Genomic DNA, 11,887 nt, shown 5'->3' on the forward strand with positions numbered 1-11,887 from the left:
ATTAGGAAACAAATGTGCCTTCTTATCTAGAGTGTGGCACTGTAGTTTCTGAAGGCTGTTGGCTATACAAATATCTTTGGAAAACTATCTAAGACAAAGGATGTCATACATCATGGAGGATTGTCTCAGCATTCACGCGTTCAAGAGCTTTTCCATTGGTTGTAACTCAAATGTTTGCCATTCTGTGAAAGTGTTGCTCAGATTTTAACTCCTTAATAGTTATTCATCTTACATTGTTTTCCCAGTACTTCTTTCCCCTGCCCAATGGAGTTCCATTTTACTCATATTTGTTTTAGTATTCAAGACTCAAAATGAATCTATGCAGATTTCTTTTGCTATATCTCTTCACAGCATTCTCTTTTGGTACTCTGTTTCTCAAATTGCATTCATTTAATTTTTTATTTACTTTTATTGTCACGGTGATGTACAGAGGGTTTACAGTTACATAGTTAGGTAGTGAGTACATTTCTTGTCATACTTGTTACACCCTCCCTCATTTTTCTCTCCCCTTTCCTCCCTCCCAGCCTGCTAGTTGTACAGTTCCTTTCCAACATATTTGTCTTATAAGTATCACTATTGCATTGGTTTGCCCTTTATTCTTTGTCTCAGCCTTCTGATGTTCCCTTTCCCTTCCCTAGTTAAGATAAACATATATACAATACCACTGTAGCAGAGTCATATACAGTAACAACAGGGGATAAGCCATAGGAAATTCACATAGTACATTAAAGATAACAACAACAATAAAATCCTCTTGTTTCCATATCTTGGAGTTCGTTTTGCTTAGCCTCTTCTTATATAATCATATGTACATAGCTGTTGAGCTATTTTGGTCCTCTGCTAGGACTATCCTAAACATTTTCATGTTCATTTAGTAATTGTTTGGTTTTAGGGACATGGTGTAAGGTCACTGACCAAAACATGTAGAAATAACATTTGAAAAGATGTTTGTTATTTTATAGATACAATCTCTGCTTTTTTGTTTTTTCTTTTCTTTTTTTATTTTTTCTTTTCTTTTATTTTATTTTTTGCCAGTCCTGGGGCTTGAACTCAGGGCCTGAGCACTGTCCCTGGCTTCTTCCGCTCAAGGCTAGCACGCTGCCACCTGAGCCACGGCGCCCCTTCTGGACGTTTTCCATATATGTGGTACTGGGGATTCGAACCGAGAGCTTCATGTGTTGGAGGCAAGCACTCTTGCCACTAGGCCATATTCCCAGCCCCTGTTTTTTATTTTCTTTTTTCCCCTAACATTCACATATCAGGGAGACCATGCACCTTTGTTCTCTGTGTTATAGGCTTGTCTCACTCAAATTTTTGTTTAAGATCTGTCCATTTCCCTGCAAATGTCAATATTTTGTCATTTCTCATTGCCGTGTAGAATTCCATTGTGTACAGGTACCACATTTTTTGGATCCATTCATCTGTAGTGGGGCATCTGGGTTGTTTCCATATCTTAGCTATTGTGAATTGTGCAGCAATAAACATGGTTGTGCAGGTGTCTTTGTGGTATCCTGGATCCTGTTGTTCTGGATAGATGCCCAGGAGTGGTATGGCTGAGTCATAGGGTATGTCTATGCTGAGTTTTTTGAGGAACCTCCATACTGTTCTCCAGAGTGATTGTACTAGTTTACACTCCCACCAGCAGTGTAGAAGGGTTCCTCTTTCTCTGAATCCCCTCCAGCATTTGTTGTTGCCTGAGTTCAGGGCATAGGCCATTCTGACTGGAGTGAAGGTTGTTTTTATTTGCATTTCCTTTGCAGTCATTTATTTTTAAGTTTCAGTCTATTAAATTCAGCAAAACCATTCTGTTACTAGGAGCTGGTGGCTCAAGCCTGTAATCCTAGCTATACAGGAGGCTGAGATCTGAGGATTGCAGTTCAAACCATGATTCTGAGATATCAGCCTCATACATAGCTTGGATTATAAAGACTTGAGCCACTAAAACTCCAGGCCACTTCTGCTTTTTGCATTTTTTTTTCTGTCTCAGCTGCTGTGAACTATAAACAGTCTTCTGAGTAATTAAGACTACAAGCAAGAGCCAATTTTACATTTGGGAAATAATTGAATAATTTTTGGGTTTCGGAAATAATTGAATAATTTTTATTCAAAAATCTAGCACTCCCATCCATTTTGAGGATTCAATCACAGAAATTATATAGAAACTTACTATAATGAAATCATTTTTATGTAGTTTTTGCATTCTTTCTGTAAAGGATACATAACTCATCACTTGAATAAATCAAGGAGAAATAGCATACTAGTTTCACTTTGTTCCACATCTGTGAGTTCATGAAAATGGTAACCGAATTTTGCCACCACCAGTTCTGGCTCTCCTCTTTTGCTCATCCTAATCCTTCCTGAAGAGGCAGAATGAGCAAAATGAGTGGATGACAATTGTTTCCACCCTGTGTAAACTGAGGATCCTTTTTGGCAATCCTCAGCCTGTTTGAGGGGAATATCTGGAAACCTTTTCCATAACTTGGTATGCATGGGAAAGAAGAAAAGAAAATCCTTTTCATTTCTTTGCTCTCTCAAACTATTTTCTACCTGTATCATCTTTTAGATGTGAGGTTTTTTTTAAAAAATAACTTTCAGTTTTTTTGTTCTTTCATCTATTGTCAATAGCAGTCAAGTCTTGTGGAATTGAATCATGATTTTCAGAAGTATTTTAAATATCTGAAATAGTTGAATGTAGGGACTTACAGGAGTTTGTGCTTTGTTTTGTTTTTTGTTGATTTGTTCAGGCCCTCACACTTGCTTGGCTGCTTGGCTAGTTCTCTACATTTGAAGCATATTTCCAGCTTTACTTTGGGCTGGTTAATTGGAGGTGGAATCTCTCGGATTTCTACAGCCCTGGCTTTGAACTTTGATTCTCTGAATCTTGGCCTCCTGAACAGCGAGTATTACAAGCTAGCTAATACAGGAGATTTCACGTTAAAAACCTAAGTATATAAATGTCATGCAAAACAAGTTCCTATCATAAAACTGATCTAAGTAACCAATATGTTTGCAATAGCTAAGTATTGCTCTAAGCATTGTTCACACTAGCTATCTTAGTTTTACTTAGATACATTCCTATCATTCAGCTTTGGTTTTATGCTTTTAATTAGAATGGGAGAAATATATGTGACCATTCCCACTGACACATTTTAAAACTGGTATCCTAATGATTTTAACAAAAATAAATATGTGAGTTAACTTCATATGGAAAAAATGGAACATTTTATTATGGAACACTTTCTGTTCCATAATAAAGGACAAATTATTAAGAAATAACTTCCTTGTTATTTTGGTTTGTTAAAGTTATCATTAAGTAACTCCATACATAACAGTTCTGTGTTTCGTTACTTAGTGTGTGGAAGAGTTACAAAATGAAACGAGAGCGCTATCATTTAAGAATTTAGAACATACTTTACTCATTTTACTAGGATTAAATACTGCAAGAGCAAGTTATGGGCTAAAATTAGACATTGGGATTTGCCCAATAGCTGTACAAGTTATAATCCTGTAGAAACTCCTCTGTTGGTTCAAATCAGGACATTGAAATGTGAGAATATAAATCACTTATGCCACATTCGCCTAAGGCCATTATACTATGGTCTCCCTTGCAGATCCATAAGAATTTCAAAGGTAGAATTTCCCCTACATAACACTTGAACTCTGTTTCTCTTTCATATGTGAGAAGAATCTTTGAAAATGATATTTAATTTTCGAATAGCCTAGTCCCCATGACCCCTCATCCATAAAATACACATATATTTTAGGTAGTGAGTCCTGTGAATAGCATACTAGTAATAGCTATAGTTTTAGAAAATTTATGGGAAAGGTAATGTGATATAGGAGAGAGAAAAATGAGTCAGGCTGAATCGTAGCTCTACTGTATACAGTCTCTGAATAACCTTGGCAAAATTACTTAGTTTACCTGAGTCTCAGCTTTCTTATGTGGTTAAAATAGAAAAACAAGCAGAAAATATTATGTGCTGAGAAAGCATTACTCTCCCCGTCCCTTCAGAAGACATTTAGATATGCTGCTAGACAGACTTCATTAACTAAATGTTTTTTATGCTGCCAGACATTGTGCTGCACATTCTCATTTAGTCCTAACACACAGAAAGCACTGAAGTTTACATAATCCTTGCAAACATCTTTAGGCTTTACTTACCTAAAGTTACATAGCTAGGAGAAGGTAGAACCAAACTATAGCAAAGTATTCTTAACCACTAGGATTTCATCCTCAAGAAATTAAAACTTCTTGGAGATATTCTTGCCAGTTTAATGCTGTCAGTATTAATTTTACACTTATTACCATATTTAATCTTAACGCATGTATTAGTTTGCTAATGACGTTAGTACTGCCATGACAGGTACCATATACTAGATGCCTTAAACAACAAAAAAGATTCTCGCAGGGAGACTGGAAATTCAAGATCATAGTGTTGACTGGTTTCAGACTTATCTTCATGGCTTGTACATAGCCAGTGTTATGGCCTAAATGTTTATGTCCCTCAAAATTCATTAATCGATATTCTAACTTTAAGGTGTTAGTGTTAGGTCACGTGGCCTTTGTCAGCTGTCGTTGTGCTATGACTTCACATGGTTGTCCTCTGTTCTGTGTCCTAATCTCCTCTTCTTAGGTGGACACAGCCTCATTAGATCAAGAGCCACCCTCGTTTTAACTGAATTGCCTCTTTAAAAGCAAATAAATTCATGTTCTGAAGTAGTAGTGTTAGGACTTCAACATATGAACAGAGGTAGGAGAGAGTACAATTAAGCTTGTAACAATACATTTATAGCACAAAGCATATGCTACCAAGCAGGAAGAGTAACTATACTTATAGTGTTTATTATGTGTGAGGCATCATTGACAACACTGTATGTATGTGTACATATTTAATTCAGAAGAAGTGGATGCTAGTCTGTCCTGATTTGTTCTGAGATGGGCCTTGAAAGATGGGAGAAGTTTTGGTAGAGAAATAAAGGCATTTTGTGATTTTTTTTAACTTTTTGAATTTTTGAGCAAGTTAACCTCAAACTTTCAATCCCCTTGCCTCTGCTTCCTGTGTGCTAGGATTACAGGTATGTACCACCATGCCCAGTGGTGAAGCATTTTAGAGAAGATTAAACATCAGTTGGGGGGCACAAAGGTAAGAATAAGGGATGCATGTGCAAATAGCAAGGAGCCATCACCCACAGAGAGAGAGAGAGAGAGAGAGAGAGAGAGAGAGAGAGAGAGAGAGGGAGAGAGAGAGAGAGAAAGAGAAAGAGAGAGAGAGGTGATGGTATATACTTTAAAATAAGTGAGGTTAGACTGTAAATAAAAGTATGACTTCATGCTGAAGGCCACCATTATTGTTCTGTTAATTTAATTGCTCCGTCTCAATTCTCTATCCATGCTGTAAGGTAAACATGCCAACAAAATAATAATATAGTAATGTGCTTGTTATCTTTAAGGTTTCTCAGACCACGACATCTTTTGTGGAACTGCTGAATTGAGGTATGTCTAATTGAGCTGGGACATCAGTTAGCCCTAGGTCTTCGCTTAGGCCTGGCCAAAGCCATAGAGCCAGCCTAAGGCTTCTAAGTGGCTGACTGGAATCTGCAAGAGATTGCCACTACCCTGTGAAGGCATACCACCCAAGAAACTTTTACTGAATGAGTGAAGCTTTGTCTGCATTTTATAAACCTAAAGAAGGAAGAACTTTGTAAAAATTGGAGCCCTCCACGCCATCTTATAGTAGTAGAAAGCAACTTTGGACTCTTAACAGACCTTTCTTTTGAATCATTGATGTGAATATCCTGTGTGAATTGAAAATAATTACTAAATGTTTGTGAGCCTGCTTTTTGCTTTTTAACTTGTAAAACTGCTTAGAAACCATACTGTCACTTTTAACTTTCTTCCTTTCCTCTTGCATCTTTTTTCAGTCCCTGATAAACAAACAGCCCTTTTGCTGTGATTATAAATGTTCTCTGCGCTTAAAGAAATGAAAGCACTTTTATTTAGGATGCCTACAGATCCTGAAGAAAAGAAGGGGAGAGAACTGACCCTGTTTTTTCTTCACCTCCTTTATGTATTTGTTTGTTTATTATCTGTAGTAGTTAAACAAGGCAGGTTTTATTGTGATATTTCAAACTCATTCCTTCTATGACTTTCTCTTATTCCACTTAAGACAATTCAGCAAGTTTCATTGTTCTATTTTCATACACAAACTACTTTTACTGTAGTCATTCTCATTCACTCTGTTAGCTCTACTTTCTCAGTGTACTTTATGCCAGGGTAGGTATTAACCTACCCACACAACATAGACTGTTTTTACTTTTATGTCATCATTTAAAAAATTGGTATTAATTATATGGAGGGGTTTCTTATGTGCATTTATTTTTGTGTATTCAGATGTGCATATATTATTGTTATATGTTCAGAATCCTCTTTATTGATTTCTCTTTTCCCATCTTCCCAGCCCCCTATTGATTAAAGCTTTCAGATATTTTTTATGCCATCTTCACACATAGTTACAATGTATTTCAAAATTATTCACCCTCCATCTTTTTCTTCTCCCTTTCCTCCCTCTTGAATAGTCCTGTAATTAGGATCATGGCTGATGTGTGTATACACACCTACATATATACATGCTGTAACAAAAGGTTATCCACTAATGTACAGTGACTTGCTGCCCTACTGGTTTCTGCTTGTTTTTGGTGGCACTTTCTACCACATCAGTACAATTTTACATTTATATGCAGAGGCCAGATTATTATGACCCTTTGAGGGGAAGCCCTTCACAAGATTACTCTACAATAAATGATTTATTCATCCTGTGCACAGTACAAACTCTCCAACAAGCAGTCCATAGCTTCCCAGAGTGCTTAAGGATTGGCCTAGCTAGTTTCAACATTCCTGTTAGTACACAATAAAACTGTCAGAACTTGTGATTAGGGGATTTTTTTTAACATATAGTTAATGTGCACCTTTTTCTAAGGTAGACATGTAGTAGGTGGTGAAGAGATAAGTTCCTTTGCACAGTAGATCAAAGAAATTTATATTCCATGTCTTTTAGGGAAGAGCCAGCTCACTTTGACTACTTCTTTTGATGTTGATTTTGTACATTTAGAAAATGTTACAGTCTCTTTTTAAAGAAGCTATTATGTTGTTTTAAAGCTTACATATTTTAGTACTTAGATAATATATTGACCAAATACTAAAGTCAAATATTTAATATATTTGATTTATTACATAGTACATGTACCAAGAACAGAAAACAGGTTAAAACAAAAGATATGTTCTCTTTTATTGTTCTGGCAACAGAGTAGTCTGCCTTACAAAACAATACAAATCATCTTTTACCACTATTCTCCAGAAATAATTTGGGGTTTACAAAACCTAAATTGCACCTGCCAGAACTGTCAATAATATCTTCCAATAATGAAAATCACTGACTGTACTCTCTCTACACTCCCTCCATATCTTTAGACAAATGGAACTGATATTTCAGCACAAATTGCATGATGAGAGAAAGGATAGGAAGAAGTCATTAAATTTCTTTGGGATCTATGAGAGAATAAACATTAGCACATAAGTCAAAGTAAATAGGCTGAAATAAAGGAATATGCATATGACAAACTGGATTGTGGGTATGGGGTATATAATGCTTAAGTGTTTATTTTCTAACATAAGTACAAGTTGCTTTACCTAGCCATCAATATGTCAATGTGTTATGTGAAAAGAAGGTCCACTAAATTGCTTTCTTAATATCACAATATGTGTGTTCTTGCCTAGAAATGTAAATATAATGTGCTTGCAACACTAAGTAGAACTGAGAGCACATACTTTACGAGGAGCAGATGAAAAAATAGAACAATTAGACTACAAGTGGCCTGGGCCAAGTATGAAAATAGAAAATCACAAAAGCTCTACAATCCATGCCTTGTTAGAAGCACAAATCCCAGTTGTAGTCTCCCAATGAAATTGTCATTCTGCCATTGTTTTAAATATTTATGGTTTAAGGATACTCATTACTTACCACTACAGCTTATCTCAAGTTCTCATATAGGGAACATTTATTTCATTAGAAAAAATGTTTTATGGCCCAGCACTGGTGGCTCATGTCTAGAATCATAGCTACTCAGGAGGCTGAGATCTGAGGATTGCAGTCCATAGCCATCCCAGACAGGAAAGGCTTTGAGACTCTTATCTCCAGTTAACCACCAGAAAACTAGAAGTGGTGCTATGACTCAAAGTGGTATAGTGCTAGCCTTGAGCAAAAGAGCTGAGGGACAGTGTCCAGGCCCCAAGTTCAAGCCCCATGTCCAAAACAAAAACAAAATCCTTGTTTTATTGCTAAGGAATTTGAGCACAATGAGATTTAGTTATCTGTCCAAGCTCTCCTACCTAGTTAACAGAAACAATAGGTTTCAAAACCTGGATTATCTGGTTTCTCAAGTGGGATAGTCAGTCTTCAGTCTTGCTTTTTTTTTTCCCCCTGAAAGAGCTACTGTAAAACTTAGCTACAAATAGAAATATTTCCCATCTTATGTGATGACTACATCAATCTACAATCTTCTTGCTATAAATCAAACCTTATAATATGCATCTCTATTCCTTCACAAACTAATGACAATTCTTTTTTCTCCAAGAAATGTCAGAGAGTGCTACAATGCTATATGAGGTGACTCTTCCAAGTTGTTTGCTAGATAGAATTACAGTCATATGAACTGCTATAAGCCAGGCTGAGTGTCCAGGAGCAATGTCTGGTCACAAGCTGTAGGATAGTGCTTTCATGAGACAAGCTTCTTGGCAAGTTGCCCTGAGGTGCAGCGGTAAGGTGACCCAGTGCAGGCCCGAGGCCAGGGCTCAGTGCTCAGTGCCAGAAAACCTGAGCCAAGCATTGGCACTAATCCCCAGGATACTGAAATTGGTCCCATTTAAAATTTTAGGTGAAAAAAATCTATTTGTCCTAAGAACCACTTCAGTTTATAAGCTTCTAGGAAAAGTAACTATTTGAAATGCTTCAGTGCCACAACCTTTAAAAGAATAAAAATTTGCTGGGCGCTAGTGGCTCACACCTATAATCCTAGCTACTCAGGAGGCTGAGATCTGAGGATCCTGGTTCAAAGTGAGCCCTGGCAGGAAGGTCCATGAGACTCTTATCTCCCACTGATCACAGAAAAATCCAGAAGTGGTGTTGTGGCTCAAGTGGTATACTGCTAGCCTTGAGCAAATGGAGCTCAAGGATAGCACCCAGCCCCTGAATTCAAGCCTCAGGACCATCACAGAAAAAAGGAAAAAAATTAAAAGGACACATTTAAAATTTTATATGTTCTGCATGATGGCATGTACTTGTAATTTCAGCTACTGTAGAGTCCAAAGCAAAAGGATGGAGAATTCGAAGCCAGCCCAAGCTAAGTTAGTAAAACCCTTTCTGACAAACAAAATACAAACAAAAGAATTGAAGGCATAGGTCAAGTGCCTAGTTCATGAGAGACCCTGGGTACGTTCAATCCCTAGTACTTAAAAAAAGATTATGGGTATTTTCTTTTTTTTTTCTTTTCTATTTCTTCTCTTTTCTGCTGTGGGCTGTGCTGTGCCAATCTTGGGGCTTGTCCTCAGGGCCTGGGTGCTGTCCCTGAGCTTTATTGCTCAAGGCCAGTGCTTTACAACTGAGCCACAGCTCCACTTCTGGCTTTTTTGGCAGTTAATTGGAGATAAAAGTCTCAGGGACTTTCCTGTCTAGATTGACTTGGAACTGTGATACTTGGATCTCAGCTTCCTAGGTAGCAAGGATTATGGGCATGAGCTACTGATGCCTTGCCAAAATATGTCTTAAAAGCAACAGTTTACATAAACAGTTACATAAACAGTTTACTGGCTAGAAGATTGTAGTTTTTCTGCATGCTTGAAAGCTCCTTCACATGTAAGTTGGTATTAGAATTCTAATGGTGGAAGTAGTGGTCAAGGTGGTAGTAATGAACTAACCAAACTTTAGATTCATATAGATTTGCATGTGGAGTCCAGCTTTACACTTATTAACTGTTGACCTTGAGTTACGTACTTTAACATGGAAATTATGTTATGTATTGAATTAGTTCTTGCCTGACAGTGGTAGAATCACTTGGATGCCTCTAAGAAGTATCCCCCACTAATTAAATCAGAACCTCTGAAGGACGGACTCAGACATGAATATGTTTTTAACACTTCCCCAATGACTCTTATATTCAGGACCGATAACATAGAGATTAAAACTGTGGCTCTGAAATTGAGTTGACTAAGCTCAAACTCTAGATATTTCATGGTATTTGACTAAAGTCAAAATCTTAACTTGTCTGAGCCTGAATATTTACACCTATAAAATGGAATTCTAAGTTTAGAGTTGGGATGTTAGAGGGTTAAGTAAATCATGTTAGAAACTTGGAGTGATAGAAGACTAGTAATGCAATGTACTCATACTTAATTGTGTTTGAAGACTGTCTTATATTTCCAACTTGGTGTCTGTTGATACCATTTTTATCCTCTTTTACCCAGACTTTAAGTGTGGGCAAAATGATCTTTAGTATTTGTTGAGTACCTAATTTCCACAATAACCATATGAATGAATATTACTCTATCCATTTTATGTATGAAGAAACAAAGGTTTAGAAAGGTTAAGAATCATTATCCACTTTATTCTCTGATATAGCCAATGTGCTTAGAAAAATGCTTGGCCCATAGTCATGTTCAATAAATGCTTATTGAAAGAATGGAAGGGGGGGGTCATCACCGGAGGTCGCTGCGGTCCACAGGCATGGTCCTTGCCATGCGGGTCGTGTACTGTGGTGCTTGAGGCTACAAGCCCATGTATCTCCAGCTTAAGAAGAAACTGGAAGATGAGTTCCCCGGGTACCTGGACATCTGTGGCGAGGGCACACCGCAGGTCACTGGCTTCTTTGAGGTGATGGTAGGCGGGATGTTGGTTCACTCCAAGAAGGGGATGATGGCTACATGGACACCGAGGTGAAGTTTCTGAGGCTGGTGGCCACCATCAAAGCTGCCTTGGCCCAGGACTAGGGTGCCCTGAAGGCAGTGCCCAGGGCTCTCGGCCCTGCCCCTCCCCACACGCTTGATGACAGGAATGTCTGAAATGTTCACAGACCCCTGGTCCTTCCTCGATGTTCTTGCGGCCTCCAGGTAAGGGCAGAGATTGATGTTCCTGGGCTTTGCCACTGCATGGGAGAGTGAGGACCCCTGGTCACCTCTGCCCACAGCCCCTCTCCTGCCCTCCCTGCCCCATTTCCCCCACCACTCTCTTCTCCCCTTCTCCCACACCACCCCCTTTCCCCTCCACCCTGTTTTGTCTGATAGAATCCTATGGCTCCCTTCTTCATCTGCTACCATAAGCAACGGTTCAAGACTTCAATAAAAAGAAAAGAAAAAAGAAAAAGAAAAAAAAGAATGGAAGGTCATACAGAAAACATGGGATATAGGATTTGAAAACATCTGTCTTTGTTGTTGTTGTTGTTGCCAGTCCTGGGGTGTGGACTCAGGGCCTGAGCACTGTCCCTGGCTTCTTTTTGCTCAAGGCTAACACTCTGCCTCTTGAGCCACAATGCCACTTCCGGCTTTTTTCTATATATGTGGTGCTGAGGAACCGAACCTAGGGCTTCATGTATATGAGGTGAGCACTTTACCACTAGGCCATATTCCCAGCCCGCCCCCCCCCCCCATCTGTCTTTAATTACTATCCCATAGTCTCCTCTATCATTATCCCAAACCAATGATAAATCCTGTCAGGTTCATATCATAGTGTTTTATGCCTTTAATCCTTTTTTTCCCCCCATTTCTTTGGTTACTAACATCATGGTAATTATTATCCTATCCTCATCCATACCCATCATTGTCTCCCAATGTTTCCTACAC

At 38.3% G+C, this 11,887-nt stretch overlaps 1 pseudogene; it reads left to right on the forward strand.

Moving 5' to 3' along the window:
• The first annotated feature begins 10,775 nt into the window (after positions 1–10,775).
• Positions 10,776–11,385, forward strand: LOC125357192 (annotated as a pseudogene).
• The last annotated feature ends 502 nt before the right edge of the window (positions 11,386–11,887 follow it).

Source organism: Perognathus longimembris, chromosome 9, assembly GCF_023159225.1.
Source record: "Perognathus longimembris pacificus isolate PPM17 chromosome 9, ASM2315922v1, whole genome shotgun sequence".
In the NCBI taxonomy this organism is placed as follows: Eukaryota; Metazoa; Chordata; class Mammalia; order Rodentia; family Heteromyidae; genus Perognathus; species Perognathus longimembris.